A 21,929-nucleotide genomic window follows, 5' to 3' on the forward strand; every position below is an offset into this window, starting at 1 on the left:
ATGCCACCAACACCGCTGATGAGGCTTGTCTTCTGCAAACTGCTTTTTCTGTCACTAGTCAGGAGTGACAGGGCTGTGCAATAGGTCTGTGCCAGGAGCCTTTCTCCACGTGCACACACAAATGCACTCTCAAACATCCCTTGCTGGGGTGGCTGCCGGTCAGATGAGTCACTACTTAACACCACAGACACGCTAAGATCTTCACAAAGCCTCTCGGTTTTTGTGACAGACAGAGCAAAGGCAACTGGCATCAGAAATCATTAAAAAAACATTCAAAACCAAAAGAAACCGGTTGGGCTGGAACGGTTCATACAGCAAAGAGGTTGTGGGTAATCTCCCCAAAGCTGGGAAAAGGGGACACGTGTTGCCCGCCCCCATGAGTTCGCCCTTCAGTCCTACACCAGTGCTGCCACAAGAGGCAGATGTGACACACTGTGAAAGACAGCTGAGGAAAGGGAACATGATGCCAGGGATAGCCCTGCATTTTTGCGTCAATCCCAGAGTTTTTTGAAGGGCTAGAGATGAACAGACCTGCAAAGGAGAGGAACAGACCACAGCTTTCGTATGTTATTATCATCTAAGAAACTTTGCTTCTGTGTGCAATGAGGTGTGGTAAAAATATTTTCAGCCAGGAGGCGAGAGGTAACACAGGCTAAAAATCTCTCTGAAAGAACCATCCTGGGCAAGACAGAAAGAGAGATAACCAGCAAGCCACAGGAAGGTTTAGCAGGATCCCTTTGAGCTTGCCGTGCACCCAAAGGAGGTGCTTAGCATTTTCAAACCTGCGTTGCCCTAATTATGCAAATTGTTCCTTGGTTTGTGCACCAGGACACCAGAATCTGGTTTGCTTTGCTCCGAGCTCCCAGCCTGTGGCCAGCATTGTGCTCCATGCAGTGGGTGTGTAATGGGTTGGTGGGGGACAGAGGGAGGTTTGCAGAGGCAGGGCTTGAATTCTAGAGCTCCCACTGTCGTACCTGCTTTAAAAGGAGGAGTTGTTTCTAAGGCAAACGGCATGGGGCACCTCAGGATGGTGGTTATGGATAATGATGCATGTTGGAATGATTCCAGCTGTCTGCACCATGCTGGGTACCAGTAGGAGTGTCCCCCACTGCAGCCATCCTGGTCAGTCTCTCAGGGCACAGGGCATGCTCATCCTCATCCATATCTGTAATTCTCCAGGCTAGGAGCACTGGAATATGGTACAGAGACACTGACTCCATCACTCCTGTGCCACTGGCAGCCTGGGAATTGCCTCACTGCTTGATGAGGGCTGCCTTTGCTACAGCTGCATGTTTTGGTAAATCTCTTGGGAAAGCAGTTTCAGTGGGCTGCTCAAGGAAACAAACTTCCCACATCCATGAAGGATACCACATAAGGAAAAAATTCTCATTTCTTTGCAAGATTCATTGGGGATATTAGGAAATTCTACTGAGAAAGTTCAGAGCTAAGAGGAAAAAAAGTCCTAACAGCTCCTTTCTGCAAATGTATCAAAGACAGCAATAGCACTTGCCAAATGTTAGATACATGTGCCATCCTAACAGAAAATAAAAGACTGGCTTTTCTGTAACATGCCGTCAGTGTTTTGCCCTGATCCTGCTCCCAGAGATGTGCAGGGAAGCTTTTAGACCCTTGAAGTCTGTCAAAATTGCTTGTAAAACTCCAATTTAGGCTTCAATTCAGTAACAAATTCTACCAGTTTCAATAATTTTTCACTGCAATCAAACCTCAGTAGTCTTTTTGGACTGGACTTTCCCTTCATAAATTCAATAGTAGTGCTCCAGTTGAATCCAGAGCCCACAGACTAAGCCTCAGCAACTAATACTCACTGATTTATTCGCATACATATTAACCACAAGGGTACAGAACCCTCAGCAGACACTGTGCAAATAATGTATAGTAATAAATGCAAATGCCTCACATGAATTTACAGCATCAATATTCATACTCTGAACATTAAGGCTTTCTGTAGTCTGTTAGCATATAGTTATTAATGGCCAGTAAAAAGGGCTGTAGCTGTATACCAACAAACATTTACCTTCACAGGAAACCAGCAGCAGCAGTGCACAGAAAGTGCTGCTCCCTGAAGGAAAACTGAGCTTTGGAAAACCTGCAGGGAGCATATTTTGTGTGCAAGTACAGAATGTCTGATCTTGAAATATGTAATTATCTGGGGAAACCACCTCATTATTATTATTATTATGATTATTTCGTTTTTCGTGTCTGAACTTTTTATTTTTAGATGAACCTTTTTTTTTTTCATGGGAAATTTGGCCTGAAAGCCAACAGGGCTGGATCTCCTTTGAAATCCCAGCTCCTGGGCTTTCTAGAGTGTCCAAGAGCTGCAGTCTCATGTGTCCATAATCAGGTGAGCACTCGTCCCCAGCAAGGTGAGATGCTGCCCTAGATTTTTTGGCAGAGTTGTTATTTCTCGTTGACAAGCTCACTGCCTGTTAAGCCTCCCGGCCAAATCAGACAGTGTCACTGCTCCCTGGAGGCTGTGAAACTCAAATCCCTTGAAAATGTACATTTATGGGATTGAGGTATGGAGAGTCCTCCAAAAAGGGCCCATTGACATCACCACCACCAAGGGGCAAGGAAAGAAGAGCAACGGTGGCTGGAAAACATAATTTTCTCTAGGAGGGTTAAAAAAATTCTTAAAGTCTGAGGTGTATCAATACTAGGACATGTGAGCAGGCTGACTTCTGCTAAGTTTGTTTCCTTTCCCCTTTTTGACACCAAACAAGAAAGCGAAAGGTTTTGCAACATTATTTATTTGGTTGCTACTGTAAAATGCAGAATGCCAGGACGTGTCCTGGACCTGAGACTTTGCACCTATGGGAGTATCTGGCCTGTTAGCAGGGAATAAACTCTTCCTAATACCCCAAATTAGCTGGTACCATCTTCATCTGCTTAGTCTCCAGATAGTGGAGAAGCTGACTCCTCATTCACATCTCCCTCCAGCTTTTTAACCCAGTGGGCAGTCAGGTTGATCCAACATGGTTTACCTTTCTTCAATCCATGCTGGCTGTTCCCAATCATCTTCTTTTATTTCCTGTATCCAGAAAATGTTCCAAGGTATGTCAGTCCCTGAGTTTCCTCGCTCCTGATTTTCCTAGGGATTGACATGAGGCTGACTGGGCTGCAGTCTCCTGGACTGTCCTTCTGCCCTCCACTGAAGATGGGTACAATGTTTGCCTTTCTCCAGTTGTTGGGGTACCCCCTGATCTCCACAACCTTTCAAACATGATAGAGAGCAGCCTTGTGAGGACAACAGCCTCCTCCCTCAGCACCTTTGTGGGGAGTCTGGTGGGTCCCATGTGCAGGATACTCTCCAAGCTTGATCCTCATCCACTGCTGGTTGTTCTCCTTGCCCTTCAACCCTGTCCCTAAAAGGCCTGGGAGACCTTGCTGCTGAAGACTGAGGCAAATAAGGCCACAAATACCTCAGCCTTACCTGTCTCTGCTGTCACTAAATCACCTGCTGCAATATGGGGGCCCCTGTTTTCCTTATTCAGCCTTTTACTACTAATGTTGGGTCAGAGACTCTTCTTGTTGCCCTTGACGCCTCTTGCAAGTGTCAACTCTAGGTGAGCTTTGCCTTTCCTAGCACTATCCTACACACCTGGGCAGTGTTTCTAAACCTCTAAAGTCAAACCCAGCCTTGTTTACACCTCCTGTTACTGCCTTTTGTCATTGGAGGCCAGTGGTGAGTTCCCAGCTCTTTATCCACAGACATCATTCCCCTGTGCACAGGGTGGATCCAACAGCTGCCTTCTAATGGAAGAGAGGGAGACATGGATAACTTGCATAAATGAGCTGCTAAATTAAATTGTAGCCTCGTAAAGTACGACTGAAGCACATAGTTAACTTTTACAGCCTGATGAAACCCAGACAGAAAGCAAGCCAAGAATGGCATGTGAAAAGGGCATTGAAGGAGCAAGATTAGCTCAGTGCTGCTCTTCTGCCCACGGCTGGAGGCAGAGATCTCTGACAGGGAGCACTGTAAGATGAGGTGTAAAGGTGCGCTCACAGCTAATTTACAGCAACAGGAAAAAAAGCACATTACATCCAATCCAAAATGCTGACTCTGCCTGCCCTGTAGAGCCTCTCTGGCTACATAATTACAGATCAAATATCATGTTCGTTCAGATTTTAGTGGATCGATAGCCTACAGCCTCCCTGTGCAGCTTCACTGCTCCCCACCTGAGCCTAAAACAAGCTGATCAGTCCTTCTCCTGTGACCTGCAGCAGTGAAGGGTCCCGAAGGAGGATCAAAGGAAGGGCATAACAGCTAAGAGGCAAAAGGGTGACCATCATCCGGGGGTAAAAATCCATTTGCTAAAATGTCCTGTTAAAAAAATACAGCCTCAGACAAAAACACCGAGCAAAAAGCAAGCAATGACCCTTTTCCCTCGCCCCTGAGCAATGAACTTTCCGATCCTCCAGACTCTTCTCTGGCGGGCAGTTTCTCTATCAGAGCACAGCACAGCTTTTGTTACAGCAGAGAAAAATCTCCCAGGTGATTTTGTAATGTAGAGGAGTCTGAGCTTAAGACGTTTTCCCGTTGCCCTTTATTCTGCAAGCAGATTACTTGAGGGAATAAACATGGCTGAGTGAACAGGCGGGACTACCTGCAAAAGCAGCTTTGCGTCAATGGTGTTCCTGTGCTCGCTGGCTGGGGGGGAAATTTTGGAGCCAAAGTTTTTGGACCTCCAAGTGTGATGATACAGGTTTGGAAAGGAGTTGTTAAACCCGTCATAGTCTAGCAAGTGAGGTGAGCCCAGGTATGCCCAGGGAGAGGTGCCACTGATGGGGTTGGGATAAGGTGGCTTGCTGGGGGAAGCCAAGGGGAAAATCACTATCTGCCCTTGAAAACCGCATGTCAGGTGAACCACAACTTTTTAAATATCCAGTAGAGATAGGAGAAAGTGAAGCCATTTCATGTGGGGTTTCCAAAAGCTCCGAAGTGGAGCCACTCCAGGCCTTGAGTAGAAGGTGTAGGGCTGATGGACTTGCCTGGAGCCTGTAAGGGAGGCAACTGAGGAAGAGCTTGCTGTGAATTAAGGCATGTAAGAGACTTTCCCAGCTCAAAATTAACCATGAGTTTTGGCTCCAGCCCTTCATGGGGACACATTAGTGGGTTTAAACAGTATCCAAGGGTCCTCCCAGATGCAGTCCTGGTTTAACAATGAGCCCCAGAGGAGTCAGGCATTGGTGAAGGCTTGCCAGGGCCACATTCTACTGAGGCATGTAATGGAGCTCCAGGAAGTGAAACCAACTAAAAAAAAAAAACCAAACCAAAACTGGCAAATGAAAGTGCTATCAGTTCTCTGATCTGGCTCAGGGTGCAGCCCAAAAGGTGTTGGTGAGGTGACCCCTCTCAGAACAGGAGGGAGAACTGCAGCACTTGAGACCAGTGTGGTGATTGCTCTCCTGGCCCCTATCACCAGTGAATGCTTTGCTTTGCAAAACCCTGGCCAGAGGGTCTAATGTAGCCAGCTGCTCTTCCATTATAGGCGATAAAGCAGGGGATGGAATGATCCCAGATTGCCTGTCAGAGCCCAGGGCAGGTTTGCCAAGCCGGCAGCAAGAGTTAAGCCTCTCTTCCTCGCATTCTGCCTTCTCCTTGGGGCAAGCTGAGCGGGTCTGGGAGCCAGGGAAATAGCCACGGCTTTGGAGGCCTTTCCCTGCTATGGTCCCCTCACTGGCAGCACCATTTTTGCCACAGAAAACTGCACGTTCACTGGTCATCTTTTACACCAAGACAGTGTTTTAGAAATATTTTTTCTTTTCACGTACGACTTGCAGAGAAGCGTTCTGGCTTGGAGGGCAATGGAGCAGCATCCCTTCGGTGTCTGGTTCCTGTGTTTCCTCCAGCAGTGTCACCCAACCCTGCTCAAAACATGGCTCTGGAGAGATTATGTGGCGACGGACGTCATCGCTGCTCACAATTGCGCACTCTGCTTTGTGCTTATTCCCCTCCTCTTTTTTTTTCTCTGCCAAGTTATCCTAAGAGAGGCAGTTTCTGACTGGCGATGTGAAATGTTACCTTTATCACTTCTCCACAGCACCAGCAGTATTATAGGTTGTCAGTCTAAAAAAAGCAGCTTTGTTTGACTGTGCAGAGCAGGCGTTGCAGCAGCGGCGCAGGCTCCGCACATCAGCATCCAGAGGTGAAAAAGTGCCCCATTAGGTGTTGACACAAAGCTTCATTGGAGAAAACTCTTGTAAATCTGAGCCCATTCAGGTGTTCTGTATAAATATAGATCCATGCAAAGGCAGTGCTGCTCATCCAAGACCCACATGCATTGCCCCCCTCCTCCAAGGATACGAGCAGAAAAGTGGAGGGAGATTGCTCAGCGCTGAAACACCGCCGGTGACGCAGATCTCCTAAGTGGGTCAAATGGAAAAGTGATGTTAATGAGTTTAAGTGTGAAGTTCGGAAAAAACCCCATCCAGTGATGAAGGTAAGGTGAAGACAAAGCCAAGGGTTTTTAATGTGCTGGGTTAGTGAGTGAGGAACAGGGTACGAGCCTTCCTCCCCTCTCTCCTACGTGGGCTTTTTTATTTCCTTGCTACAGATATGAAACAGATGGGGGGAAAGGGAAGACAGGCCCAGTTGGGGATTATTTAAAAGCAGCAACAAGTAAAAAGTTTCCATAATGAAATTTGATTCCTGCAGAGAGTGTGTGAGCACTGGCTCTTGACTATCTCAGGGCAACGAGCCGAGCGCACGGTGCTCCTGTTATCTCCACACAAAGCTTCCCTTTGCTGAGATGCCATTGCAGAGAGACTCACAATTCAAGGAGCACCACAGAAGGCATATCTGGATTTATGGCTGCCATATTTCAGGGCTCTGTGAGAGGTGTTTGCAGTTTCAAACGATTTCTCTGCAAAATGAAGCAAACCAAAGGCACTGATGTTAGTATTCCCATCTGTCATCTTAAAAAGACAGAGCTACTGCCCGCCCGCCTTCTTTTCAGCAAGAGGCCACACTGAATACTGTCAAAAGCAATCATTTTCCCTGCTAAATCTTTCCTTTGGGCTACAACGTTTTCTGTCTGCAAGGAATATGGGAGAGACTAAAATAAACCATATGGCAATAAAGAGTTGCACTATTAGAAGTGTGGAGATCATCTAGTCCACCTGCATTCCTCCCCGAAAACAGGGATACAGCCAACATGAGGCCAGCTCAGCCATGGTTACTGGAGTCTTTAAACCTTTAAGGAAACTCTACCTCCCCTGGGCAACTTGCTTGAGTAAGGCACAAGACACAGAAATGGGTCAACCTGTTTGGTGGACTGGGAGGGTTTTTGTCTTTCTAGACGGAGGGAGAGGTGATGCCATGGCCGGTGAAGTGTGGTGGGAATTGTCAGGCTCATCAGGTTTTGTGAGACCTGTGTCACTTGGTTATCCCCAGGGTGCAGGGGTACCTGATGCCCTCAGGGTCTGGTCAAGGTGCAGTGGCCCTGTGAGCAGCCTGGTCTTTGTTGCAGCCCTGTGTGCTCTGGCTGTTTCCCATCTCCACTCCCACTCCTAAGCTGGGCTTAGCGGTGCACAGGTATCAGGGGTGATGTCTGTGGGCAGAAAGTGAAAGAGAGGCCATGCACTGAGCTGCAAATAAAGCAGCCACAGCTCTGAGGGAGTAGGAAGCAGGGCAAAAGTATAGGTCTTGAGGTTACTGAGTGGGAATTTGCAGTTCTGCAGAGGGAGGAATGGGCAGTATCATTCTCAAAGGACAGCCCGGACACTAATGGGAAAGGGACAAAGAGGAGGAGGACTGGAGGCAATGCTAACTGCAGCCTGACATCAACCCAGAGAACAAATCCTGCTCCCAGGGAGGAAGCATGTCTCCTCAAGAAGAGGGTTTCGTCAGAGGAAGCCTGTACCAGAACCCACACGACTGTGCTACCTTGTCCTCCCTGGACTGGACACAGCATGCAAAGTGCTGCCAAGTCCCAGCTATGCCTTTTCAGACAGCAATGTGTGAGTGCAGAGTCCCCCTGGGCTGTGCCAGGCAACTCCAAAGGCTTCACTGCTGCACCTTCCCAATCAGTCATCCCTCAGTGACCTAGTTTTGCCCCTCTCATGCACACCCATGGGTTGCTGTGGTCTATGTAGATGTACCCCATCTGTAACTGTGCTGCCTAGTGACTTTTACCATGCTGTGTGTATATACAAGCACTTCCTGGAGCTGGGGAAGAGCTGCTCAGGGAGCCTGGAATATGCCTGCAGTTTTGTATAAGCCCTGAAAATGCCATCTGAAAAGCAAATGAAATCATGGCCTTTCTGAAGGGGAGAGTGCTGACTCACCCAGTGTTTGCTTCCCTGAACCTACAGAAGTTTCCTTCTGCTCTGGGTCCTCTTCACCTCCTCTACCTGTCTGCAGGTGCATAAGCACATCATTTCTCTTTTCACAGTGCTCCTCAGTGATGGTGTAGCCCACACCCCGGAGCTGGAGCTGGTTCACTTAAATGGTTTCTGGGCCTCTGGCACCTGCTTCCAGTGCCATCATTGCTGGGGAGCTGAGAGGGACAAACACCCTCTGTGCTAAGCTTGGACCATTCAAGCCTTGTGGACATACAAAGGTCACTGCCCAGTCTTGGACTGAAACACCACGTGGGACTCTGAGAGAGCCATTTGCAGTGATGTCTCTGAGGGGTAAATTCATCAGTTGACTAGGAGAAAAAAATAAACCACAGTTAAATTTCAAGAGACCTTTGGGAGCAGACACTCTCAAGCAGGTCTGGTGGCAGGTGCCTCAGTAAGAAGCTCATTATGCCCAATAAGTTACTCTCTGAAAAGCTCCCAGAGCTCTTATTATCTCTGGAGTGATATGCAAAAGTGGCCTAATCTCTTGTAGAGTTTACAGAAGGATTCAGCTCTTTGTTTCAGACTAATTACCTTTCTGAAAAGAAAATTCTTATCGGAAGATTGGAAAAAAAAAAGAGGGTAAATACCCAATGGAAGTGGTGTGAAATTAGGGTGAAATCCTGTCACACCACTGTTTGCAGCAGCAGAACTCTAGATTTATGCTGCCTGAAATGAGGGGAAAATTCTCTATCTCACCTCACAGGGAAAGACCCCCCTCCAGCAGACACCTTGTCTGGATTAAAATTGTGACTAAGAACATCTTCTGAGGAAGCAGAATAATAGTTTTGTAAATGTATGTACCTTACATCTGAAATCTCATTGACTTTGAATTAGCCATGCATTCGCAGGCCATTTTGGTCTGCCAGTCTTTTGTGTGAGAATATTTATTTTATTCCTATTTCTAAGAAGCTTTGTGTAATAAGGTGCTAAGCTCAAGATAGTTTAAACTAATTTTTGATTGTGGAAAAGAGTAGTATCCCTGAATAACATTGAAAGTGGGTGCTTAAAAAATTAAAACTTGTTCCCGTTCTGCTTTGGCAGATTAGACCTGTAAAACTATAATAGGATTTATATCTCTCTCCCTGTGTCTCTCTCTGGCTTTAGCTTTTCCCTCAGAGGAGCAGAGACAGGTGACAGACGGAATACTCAGCGTGATGTCCAAACACCGGGGAGCTGCACATCAGGCTTTGGATCAGAAATCCCTCACCATGAGTTACAGCTTTGGCTGCAAAGGGCAAAAAAGTGGGAGCTGCAGCAAAGCTTGCAAATTAAAGCACTAAGGCCTGAGCACCCCTGTAAAGAGCAGGGAGATGCTGGGAGAACCACGACCTGCCCAGATGTGCCTGCTGAAGGGAATAACCACTTCCAAACGCGCCGGTTGAGCACGAGCCACGATGTAAGTGAAAACTTGGATGGTTATTGAGAGACTGTTGTTTCTGAGAGCCAAAGCCCTGGCTGGGAACACAGGAGTAATTGGTTCCCCCAAACACGATTACCTGCTTGCCTCCCTTCTCTCCCCCAGCAGCTGCCCAGCGAGTGCTGCTGAGAAGAGAGATGTTCCTCCTGGTTTGGAGCGAGCCCAGGGGAGGCCACCAGGTTGATTAGAGGGATGGAGCAGCTCTCCTACGAGGAAAGGATGAGAGAACTTGGGTTGTTCAGCCTGAAAAAGAGAAGGTTTCAGGGTAATCTAATTGAAGCCTCCCAGTACCTGAAGGGAACCTACAGGAAAGATGGAGAGAGACTATTTACGAGGATCTGGAGTGACAGGACAAGGGGAGATGGCTTCAAACTGGAAGAGAGTAGGTTTTGGTTAGATATTAGAAAAAATTCTTTACTGTGGGGGTGGCGAGGCACTGGAACAGGTTGGCCAGAGAAGCTGTGGGTGCCTCATGCCTAGAAGTGTTCAAGGCCAGGCTGGATGGAGCTCTGAGCAACCTGGTCTAGTGGAAGGTGTCCCTGTCCATGGCAGTGGATGTTGGAACTCCACGATTTTATGGTCCCTTCCAACCCAAATCATTCTCTTATGCTATGATTCTATCATTCCTCCTGCAATGGCTGTACCAGGGAAACAGTCCCTGACCCCTTGCCCAGTACAGGCTGGTCCCCTGCACCATGCCCAACTGGCTTTGGACACCCAGCACTCCATCCCTGGCCATGGAGGGGGAGTGGGGAGCGGTGAGCAGCAGGGCAGTTGGGAGCTTGAATCCCATTTCGCATGACAAAGCATGTGAGGTCAGAGAAGTGATGTTCCTGTGTGGGGCCACCTCTGGACTGCATTTTAGTCAGCCCAGCCTGTTAAATTTGTTTCACAATGAAAAAATGAATAGTAATTCTAAACCACAATCAGTGCTGAGGTGGCAGCAGCGGCTCTGGGTGCAAGCACACACACCCTATGCCCTGTGGCACCAGTCTGTACCCCAGAGCAGCATTTTTTCCTGCTAAAGGAAACCACATCTCACTTTTTTGGAACCCTGAGTGCCTCAAAGCTCTGCCTATTGTAGCCTTTCCACAGAGTCCCTTTCTGCTGTAGAGAGTGTAGCCAAACATTGAGGTGGTGGGCAGGACACCAGGATCCTGCCTTCACAGCTCACCTTGTGCCATCCAAAGCTCCCCCCTCTCACCATTACTCACAGATGCTTTAAGTATTGTTTTTAACACACTGATGTGTGTGTGAGGAGCAGTTAAGAGAAAACAACATTTTCTTACCAGAAGATGGGGTGACCTCTTCACCCTGAGACACAATGGCAGAAAAAAGGGACAATCTTCTGGCTTGCCACAAAAAGGTGTCAATGAACCTCCCTTCCTCTGTGGCAGAATTGTCATGGAGCAGCTCAGGAGCTTGAGCTCTGCCCTCACTTGGCAGAGCAGAAGAGCAAGAAGAAGCAGGGCCTTCACCCAGGGGCAGGGCAGATGGGGTGCAAGTGGGATGGCCATGGCCTGAAGAGACTGTTACCATCCCTTAGCTTGTTAGTGGCAGGTTAAATTTTACAGTATGGGGTAACAATAACTTAAGCCGTTCACAAAGGTGAGTGGCTGAGAATGATTGTTCCTGTTTTGGAGGAAGTGAAGGATGGGAAGAACAAAGTGACTTGCTGACAGGCATGCAGCTCACCCATGGCAGAGCTGGATTAGCATGCAGGTCCCCATTGGTGTCCTCAGCCTTTATCATATTCTTCTTGGCCTCGTGGCATTTCCGAATTGAAACTGGAATAATGAGGGGGAGAGGGGCAGGGAAACGAATGGAGAAACTCAGTGCTGCAGCCCCAGCCCTGAGGTACTGGTAAAAGACATGATGCTCATGGGCATCTGCACCCCACTGCTGCAAGAAGGACCCGGCTGGGACAGGCTCAGCCTGCTTCCACCCCAAAAAACAGCCTCTTCATGCCTCTGGTGATCCCCTCTGCAAGAGGAGGGGAACAGCCTAAGAGGAACACGGGAAGTGACAAGATAATATCATCCCTGCTTCAGCACCGTATCAAGGCAAGACAAGCCCTTTCCAGAGAAATGAGATCAGGTGCTTATTTTGTGAGACGACAGCACTCAGAGTTCAAACTGAGTGGTGCAGAGCCTTAATAGACTCTTTCTACAGTGTTGTTTGCCTGCACAGTTCTAGCCAGTGAAAATAAACTAAGATTTTTTTTGTACTGCCTGGACATGTTTTTTCCAAAGAGAATCAGTCCAGCAAGTGCGACTCCCCATTTCAAAGGCATCCACAGCGGTCAGTGAGAAGGCAGGCAGGCTGTCTGCCTTCTTGAAGCACCTTCCTGTCTCAAGTACCTCCCAGTGCCTAGTGGTGTTACTGTGTCCCCAGGGACAGCTCCCTGATAAGGACGGCAGGAGACGAGCAGCCTGACACGGAGCCCAGAGCGAGGTCTGTGTGCCCGCGGGTGAGTGACCCACTTTCAGCGGTCAGAGCAGGCAGAGCTGGTGCTGAGGGCTCAGAGGCCACGTCAGGGAGTAGTGCAGGAGAACAATTTGGCCGTGCAGGTCCTGAGCAGCGAATGCAGCTTGTTTGCACAGCAGATATTATTGTTGTGCAACGCCTTTGAAGTCACAGGCAGTATAATGGGACAGGTGATGCAATCCCTCCTATTAGCAAAGTCCAGGGGGAGTGACCAGCATTAAAGTCTCCAGGTAATGCTCTGGTTTTTGTTTCCTCCTCAGATATCTGATTATTGAGATTCAGTAGAAAGGCCTGGAAGGCATTAAAGTGACTGCTGCTCCTGGCTCCTTAGCCTGTAGACATGTGCCAGGCAGAGCAAGAGGTCTGGATGACAAGGGGCAGGGAGGCAGGTACCCTGATGCACTCTGGGTACCACCAGGCCTTGCCTCAGCTCAGTTTTCAGTGAGTGCCACCCATGACAACCAACAACTCCTGAAGCCCAGGGAGGGTTAAAAGGAAGCCTGACCCCAAAAATTCTCCCTTTAGAAAGGAGTGGCCTGCAGTGAATAACACCAGTGGAAAGACGTGCAGGCAACGTCAAGAGAAATGTGATATAAAAAAATTATGACAGCTGAGAACGGTCCAGAACAGGCAAGTGCTGAAGATATTAAAGCAAACAAGAACATTTCAGGCGCACAGGAAGCATGAAGCTTGCCAGAGGGTTGCTGAACTACAGGTCTGTAAATGAGCTGACAGGGCAATTTAAAAGGCTAAGGACATTACAGAGGATGTTTGGAAAGGCGTTTGCATGACAGGTATATGATTTTCAGGCTAAAGAGAGCTAAGATTTCATCAGGAATTGAAGTACTAAAGGAAGGGAACTGGCCCAAACCAGTATAAGTAATAACAAGTTGCAAGAACCCAACTTTTTAAAAGTTTCCCCCTGGAACTGGATTCCATGTTATAGCTATAAGTTGTACCTGTGAAAAAACAACACATGGCTAAGTTTTTGCAAAGGGATACAGATATGTAATTAAACTGGCAACAAAATATGTGATCTTTCCTTTAAGTGTGTTATTTTATCAGAGAATCAAAAAAAGAATTAAAATCTTGCACTCAACTGTAGCAAGAATTCCAGTGTGACTGCACAGCCCATGGAATCTTACTACAGGCTCAGGAAAACTGGGTGAAAGGGTAATATAGTTATTAACAGTACATACTAGTTCAATATAAATCACAGAATCACAGGATGGTTTGGATTAGAAGGGACTTTAAAGATCGTCTCATTCCAACACCCTGCCATGGGTGGGAACACCTTCTACTCAATCAGGTTGCTCTGATCCCCATCCAACCTGGCCTTGAACACTTCCAGGGATGGGGCACCCACATCTCCTCTGACTAACCTGTTCCAGTGCCTTGCTACCCTCACGATAAAGAATTCCTTCCTAATATCTAATTTAAACCTACTGTCTTTCGGTTTAAAACAATTGCCCTTTGTCCTGTCACTACCTGCCCATTTGAAAAGTCTCTCTCCATGAACAGGGAGAGGTTCAGTACATTTGGATTCTTTCACCAGATAAACCATGAGTAGCTAAAGTCTGTGACAACACTGAGATATTGGTGAGGTGAAAGGTGTGGCAATAATACAGACCAGAAGTGATTTGATGGGTTGTGTGGCAAAGGCATGAAGGGATGGTCAGTATGGAGGGGCCCTGACATCTGAGGAGGAGTCAGAAGAAATCCATGAATCCAGATGGCCAGTATTTCCACCCCAAACAATTAGGAAAGCAGGCACATGACATTACCTGCCTGACAGCCAGACTTTTGGATCAGTCTCTGAAAGAAAGCAGGGGCCATGAGACTGGAAAACTGCTGAGGCTGCAGGGGTAGGGAAATTAATCCAGGCAATAATTGATCTGTTAGCGTAACCTCGGGAATGTGACAGGCATTTGACTAATTTTGAAGAGAGGAATAACACAAGACGTAGAGTTTAATACAAAATGGTATGAAATTCAGCAAGGAGGTTACCAAAAATAGATCTGACCTGACTAACTCAATGTATTTACAGCAAAAATAGCTGAGGCTCCAGACAAAAAAATGCCATGAGTCTCATCTATCTGACCCCCTCTCCAGTAATAAGTGGAGGAGTGGATTACCAGGAATGAAGAAGGAAAGGAGTAGGCCAAGGATAAGATGCCTACAGATTGTGCTGAAAACCCTCTCTGTCAGCAATGGCAGCTTTTACACTCCAAACAAAGACCCAGACACCTCTGTGTGGATGCTTATCTCGGGGGGAGTTGGATGTGCTGCTTTGTATCTGGCTGTGTGGCCGCCTGCCTGTAGTGGACTCATACCCTGTCACATCCCCACCTGTGACACCATGGACCTCCACAGCCACCTGGTGGGACCTCACACAGCCTTTGGCCTGTAGGAGGAGCTGCTTCCCAGACAGCACGTTATCACCGGGAAAGAAAATATCCGATGGATAATCAAAATTTCCTAAATTCACAACGGCTCCTCTTCAGTTGTCCCATTGGTTATCAATTAATTGCACCACTACCATGGCAGGGCTTTGGTCGCTGCCTTTTTGCCAGGTTTCCCCATGCACACGAGCAGGATCCAACTCTCTGCCCTGCACTGGGATTGATTATTTCTCTCTCTCTCTGGCCCCATCCATTAGTGACGCACGTTGACTCAAATGCTGCTGGTTTTTACTTCTCACCCTCCGTCTCTCTTTTTTTTTTCCCTTGTTCCCCCTATTTTTATGACGCATGAAGTCAAGGTTGTCATTATTCTATATTTGCATGGATTAGGCTGTCTTCATCATCTATTAGCTTCCAAGTGATAAGAGCCCACATGCAGGCTCCCTCGTTATGGATGCTCCCTCTGCCCGCCGTCCCTGATTGCTTCTGGCCCATATTCCAGCTCTGGGAGCCAAACGTCTGTCTCATGCAGAAATGCCTCAAAAATTATTATTTTTTTTTTTTTAAGACCTCCTTTTCAGAATAGGAGATGTGTTTTCTTCCACATTTTTCTGTCTTGGCTGCATCTTTCTGCACTGCCAAACTGTTCAAGGCTTCCTCTCAATTTTTCCTTTTTGGCTCAGTAAAATAGAGAGGTTAAACAACCTAATCTGCCTGTTGATCTGCTCCTTTTGTTTGTACACCTAACATCTCAGACACCTTGGTGGGTGGTGGTTCTCAGGTATTTTACAGTAATTAATGCCCTACCTTCCTCCCCACTTAAAAATCCTTCCTGTTATTTACTCTGCTTGAGGGGTTAAAATAAGATTAAAAAAAGATAAAAAAAATACAGACTGTCCTGGAAGAGGAGTCAGAGAGATGGAGAAACCCAGGAAAACAGACAGAGATGATGGGTAGAAGGCATCTTTCTCTCCTTCCCTTAGCTTCTGGGATCCCGTGGATTTGTCTGCATTAGAGAGGCTGCTGTGTATGAACATGTTTTTGTGCCCAGTAACCATCAAACCTGGCAACATTCTTGAAGTTTGTAGCAGCAGTAGTTTGACTGCCCAGACAAAAATCTATTTGATATCTGAATCCCTCTCTGCCATGTAGCAGGAGACAGCCTATTAGTGAGTTGGTGTCCATGTAGGCCTGGAGAAGACTGGAAAGGCTGGAGCCCACCAGGGATGCCCACAGGGTACAGATTCCCTGCCTTCTCACCAGTCTCAAGGTGGAGCTGCCTGGCTGAGGATGGTGTTGCCTGGCGGGCTGGAGCTCCAGTAGGGAGTTTGCAAGAGCTCAGTATGGAGCAGGGGTGGTGAATGGTTTTCTCATCTGCTGTTACTTCCATTTATGGGTGTTTCGTGTGCGCAGCTGAATGATGGTTTTGAAGCTGAGGATAAAACAGCTTTCCCTTTCCTTTGGTGACTGTGCAAGCCAGTTAACCAATTCCATTGAATTCCATTAGCCAGTCAATGGCTTGTGGACCTGGAGGAAAACAGCAAGTGCCAAGCAGTAAAAGGCCAAGGCCAGTCAGAAAAAGGGGTGAAAATAGCTCCTTTATTCTCTCTGAGCCTGATGTCGACACCCAACTGTGCCTTTCTCCTCTGTCCTGCTGTGCCCTGAACTGTCTCAGTCTCCTGGGGCAAAACTCACCCACGGGGAGGTCCAAGGACCACAAAGCAGCCCAAAGAGCCACAAACATGGGGGTGTGACGGCTCTGCCTGAGGCGTTCACCACTGATCTCATTGGGGTGTAGGGTAGGGACTTTATTTATCCAGTTGAGGGCGGGAAGGAGGATAAAAACATGTGCACATGTAATGCATCACTTTGTTAAACTTGGGGTGGAGGGGAGGGGTGGCTGGAGAGCAGTTCAGGCACAGCATTGCGTTAACACGAGGACGGTGTTCTGCCTGGAAGTTGCCATGCATTTTGTTTTCAGAATGAATGGACTTCTCACTGAAAAAAAGGGCCATTTTAGGTCAAATGAAACTCTTTTCAAATCTGAACTGAAGAAGCGCAAAATTTCTCTGCTAAAACAATCCAGAGGGAAAAACAAAATCAGATTTAAAAAACCTCAGAGCATTGTTGGGTACTTTCAAAATTTTAAACATCTGACTTCTCATTTTCCAGTCATGTTTTGTTGATCAAATGTGATTAAACCATGACTTAAAGGTTACCAAGGCATAAATAAAAAACATAAACCAGCTTCTCCAACGGAAGTCTCTTTCTTTGCCTGAGAAAGTGGGAAAAGGCAGCTCAATCCCTGTCACAGCTGTGCATGCATATACCTGGTGACTTAAGTGAGAACCAAAGAGGTTTTATCTGCTTTTTGGGGTGTCAGGCAGGCACAGGTAGGCTCACACTGCTGATGCCCTGTACTTTTCTCTCTTTGTTCAGGGTTTAGGTGTTGTACTGCCATTACCACAGCTTTCCAGCTGAGGCCATCTCATGGGTGTGCTGCCCATACGGACATCCCCGCTGAGGCAGGAAGAATGTGCTTCTTCCCCCAGTTCCCACAGCACTGCCTCTGTCATTTGTAAAAACATCTGTATCCCGTAGGAATAAAGTCCCCAAGGAAAAGGCAGATGGATTCAGGCACTCTAGGGTAATGAGGTCTCCGTGTCAGGGAGAGCAAGATGGAAATGACTTTGGAGCATTTTGGGATCACTAATGCTGCTGACATTGCAAAAATGAGGGATTGAAAGGGCATCGGGATCGATGAATGGTGAGGAAATAAGGATGGAGGGAAAGTGTCCAAGATTTCAACTGCAGAAAGCACCAGGCTGTGCAGGATATTTTTCACTGTGCTCCCTGAAAAACACTTGTCCTTTGAAGTAGCTCCTTGTGTGAGGACTCCCTTGGAGTTGCCCTCCACCCTGTCCCAGGCCCCCTTGCAGCTTTGTCCTTCCTCGTGGGCAGCTGGGGAAAAATCAGTGGCTGTCACTTCTAGTGCCACCTGAGGAGTGATTAATGAACATCTGTTTTGGTTGGAGGGAGCACTACAGGACCAGATCTCCATGTCTGGCATACTGCAGCAATTACATATATATTGTCATCTTTGAGCCTTACAAATGGCTCAGAGCGTTGCTAAGAGCTTCGCCCATGCAATTAATGACATCAAATAGCCAAGTCCCTGCATTTCTGAGGGCAGGCAGCCACACAGGATGGAGACAACCACTCTGGCACCAAAGAAGCACTGCGTAGCTCTTCCTCACTCTCCTCACAACACATAGAAATACTGGAAGCCCACCCTCCGAGATAGCAGTGGGTAGCACCAAGCATCCACTCAGCATCCGTATTTTCCTTGCAGGTTCATGCAGTTCCAGCTGATGGATGGATGCATTGGATAAGCCCCTGCCTGTGAATGGACAGGGATTGGGAGCAAGCGAGTGCCATGGTTTGTGGCTCAGCTGCCAGCTCCAAACAAAGGATTTGGAAATAGCTTACAGTCATGTTGCAAAGAGGCTGGAGCTTGGACTGCTAAGAAGGGGAGGCAGCAATGGAGGAAGAAGAAAGGTGATATCAGGATGGGCAGCAGACTGGGAAGGTGTTACTCAGAAAGGTGCTCAGAAGGTGCTGCTCAGGAGGGTGAAGCAGTGACCCGTGAAGGCAGGCAGGCTCTTCTCCTGGGCTGAGGTGATTTCGGGGTACACAGGAGGTAGGATATAGGAGAGGCACAGGGCTGGGACCTGTCCCAGTTGGGAGCAGCACAAAGGCAAGTACAAGACCTCGTGTAGCCTGTGGATCTGAGGCAGGACACAGGCCCTCATGGCCCTCTGGCTCCTTGCAGCAGCTGTCCAGTCATGGCTAAGCTGTGCCTGGCAGTCACCCTTGCTGGTGGTTCTGGTTCCCTGTGTTGATCCCCTGTCAGTGAAGATCCTTTGGGCAGGTACTCGCGTGCATCCCTCCACATCCACAGCACGATGCTTCCCACACAGAGAAGCTGTTTCCATGTCCTCTCCTTGCTGCTCGCTGTGGAACCCTCCTCGAGAATGTCCCTTCCCACCTCTCCTCCCTAAAACGCAGTGAGCAGGTGTTTCTGTATTTCTCTTATTCCCCATCTCTTCCCTGTCCTCACCCACGCTACCAAAGGACACAAATTTCTCTTATTTTGAGCTGGTATTTTTTCTGTATCTCCTTGCAAAGCTTCCCTCTCGTTTGTTTCTCCACAAGAGGGGGGTGAAAGGGAAGATAATACGGCTTTGAATCAAAATGGTTTACCAGATCTCCATAACCAGTGTGACAGCAGAGAACGGGCTGGACAGGCTAAAATCAGCAGGACCTAACATACACCCAACAACAGTGTACAAATGCTGTTTTAAAAACTCTAGAAAAACTGCTGAAATGTATTTGACAGTTTTTGGGAAAACCCTTATTCCTGGAGAGGAGCAAATGCCTGAAAAACATTTGCTAATTGCAGATGCTGATTTGCATTCTAGGGTCTGAAGGTTTCTTAAAAGTTAAAAAAAAAGCAGAAATAAACCCTGAATATGCTATCCAAACTCACGTTGGTTTATTGTATGTTGAGTTCAGTGAAACTAAGACTTTTGACTCTTACTGTAAAACTGTCTTCTGCTTTTAGGCTTAGAAATGGGTGCCTTATGTGGACAGGAGAGTAAAACACCAGCAACCCCTGGTGCTGCCTCAGCTCCTACCAGCTGAGCACAGTCCAGGTCCCACTGTCTGGTGGGAAGGAGGGAGGGAGGAAGGGAGGAGAGGTGCTGTGAGGACCTCCTTGTTGTCTCCACTGCATCTGACACTGAGGATTAACATGAGCAGGAGAGCTTTTGCATGTTGGGTAACTGCCTGGGTGAAGTGTTGCATCGACTCTGCACTTCTGCCGAGGATGAGGATGGTGGGCAACCAGATTATGGTTTATCAGAAGAAGTCAGTTTCCAGATAAGCAGAGTGCAACATGTGGATTGAAGTTGTCAGTTCACCAAAGAGGCTGGGTTTAAGCCACGAATAGGGCTGTGTTCAGTGAAGCAGTGCTACAAGAGAGAGCACTGTTCTTTTGAATCTGGAGGAGAATAGTGTAGTGTGGGGTTTAGAGATGCTGAGTTAATACCAAAACTATTTACAAACACAGTGTTTGAGGGCTCCAGGTCAAGCCTAAAGCCTGTGTGGCATGGAGCAGACACTGAGGGGCAGACCCCTGATCTGGGGATAGATCTTCCCATTCAGGTGCTGATCAGTCTTGCTGTAAGCTGTGCATGTTCCATCCCTGGAGGTGTTCAAGGCCAGATTGGATGTGACTTTGAGCCACTTGGTATAGTGGAAGGTGTCCCTGCCCATGGCAGGGATGATCTCTAAGGTCCTTTCCAACTCGAACTATTCTATGATTCTATGAACTAACATGACACCTTCTCTAAATCTGGAGAAAGTGATGGCCTGGTGGATTGGCAGGCCTTCCAAGAGGAGATAACACATTTTATTTGCAACCTAATTGTCCTTTGTCTCTTTTTAATGAGCAGCAAATTTCTGCCTCGACAGGAAGCTCTGGGGCAGAGCTGGCAGCACTTCTGGCTGGTGGAAGCAGCAAACCCCTGGGATGGGCAGCCACGTGCCCCATCTCCATTCTCCAAGAACAAGAAAGACAGGCAGCAGTATTTTATCCACCTGGGGGCAGAAAGAAACCCCTGGGGAGCCCTGCTTTGCAACCTCAGTTCACATATCAGAGCTGTTCAGACTTTTGTTATGGTTCTGCATTCTTTAAATGAGAGGTCTGCGTGAGGCTCACCAAAAAAGGCAGATACCACTTTGAAGAGCTCACATTTGAAGCCAGGATCTCCTGACTCATCCACACCCATTGCACCTGGTGCACTTTAATCCTCGTGGCACTTCTTGCACAAAAGCAGTGTCTTCCTCAGTTGCACCCTATGTTTCCATGGGCAGGCAGTACAATTCACTTTAAAGGGAAAAATAAATGGATTCACAATTCTCACCGCTCCTGGATGGCAGTGGACAATCCAAAATGAGGTTAAGTCTGTTTCCAGCTTTCTCTTATGGCAGATTTCTCACAGCAGGGCAACAGCTCAGGCGAAGGACCACGCAAAGCAGTGCCCTCCAGGATGAGTCACACCAGCTCTGGCTCTAACAGAGGTGGAACTCTGCGCTGGGAGTAAAAGAAGAGGTTGTAAATTTGGAGTGAGAGAGTGGAGGATTTAAATCAGGGTCAAGTCAGACAAAATTCACCTTCCTTTCAATTAGATCATGAAAGCCTCAAGCACCCTGCCGAGTCTCCCTCGGCTTGCTGCCCTTATTCTTTTCCAGGAGTGAGAGCTCTTCCAAGTCACCCTACAGCCCATTGGAGCAGTACATTACTTCTGAGGCTGGCTGATAGCGAAAAGCCAAGGTAGAATAACTGGTGTCAAAAATTGTTTGTTTTGAGCTAAGTATCAAAGAATAATTTAAATTGGAAGGGACCTCTACCACCACAGCCCTTCCTGCCATCACATGGGGAGGGTCTGCAGAGCATTTCCCACTGGCAGCTGCACAGCCCACACCAAACCCAGCCACTGGCAGGACCCAGCTCACATTTATCACACACCCACACTGCAAAGATCTCAGTGCCTGTGACAAGTGTCACAGCCAAACCAATCCAAGGGGGGAAAGCTCCAGGAGGTTTCCCGCCCAGTGCTCAAGGCTGGAACACTCCCAGAGACAGAAAATTAATTCTGTGCCTCTAGAGACATGGTAAAGGTATTGCTAAGACTGGTAACTAAACCCAGAAACTTCAGCCTTATATCAAATGTATGACACATACGTGGTACTTAGGTTGATCTGTCTGAAAAAGTAAAATGTATTAAGGACATATGGGTGAGTCAGCACAACCTGTTCAGAAAAGATGTTGAGTTTTCCAATCCTGCTCCTCTGTTCCTGGTCCATCTCAGGAGCATGGTGGGTGTTGGTAGCAGAAATAATCAGGGAACCACAGAATATCCTGAGTTGGGAGGGACTCATCAGGATCATCCAAGTCCAACTCCTGGCCCTGCCCAGGACACCCCAAAAATCCCACCCTGTCCCTGAGAGCATTGTCCAAATGTTCCTTGAGCTCTGGCAGCCTTGTGGCCATGACCACTGTCCTGGGGAGCCTGGTCAGTGCCCCATCACCCTCTGCAGGAAGAACCTTGTCCTGAGATGCAACCTGACCCTGCCCTGTCCCAGCTCCAACTGTTCCCTGGGTCCTGTCCCTGCTCACACTGAGC

The 21,929-nt window shown here is 47.7% G+C and overlaps 1 long non-coding RNA gene across 1 annotated transcript; it reads right to left on the reverse strand.

Annotated features, from left to right (window-relative positions):
- Positions 1 to 20,411: 20,411 nt before the first annotated feature.
- LOC116782713 lies at positions 20,412 to 21,455 on the reverse strand. Its single transcript, XR_004355328.1, has 2 exons — positions 20,917 to 21,455; positions 20,412 to 20,836 (listed from the first exon to the last, which is right to left on the reverse strand). It is a non-coding gene; the product is annotated as an uncharacterized LOC116782713 (long non-coding RNA).
- Positions 21,456 to 21,929: the final 474 nt, after the last annotated feature.

Source organism: Chiroxiphia lanceolata, chromosome 2 (assembly GCF_009829145.1).
Source record: "Chiroxiphia lanceolata isolate bChiLan1 chromosome 2, bChiLan1.pri, whole genome shotgun sequence".
NCBI classification, from domain to species: Eukaryota; Metazoa; Chordata; class Aves; order Passeriformes; family Pipridae; genus Chiroxiphia; species Chiroxiphia lanceolata.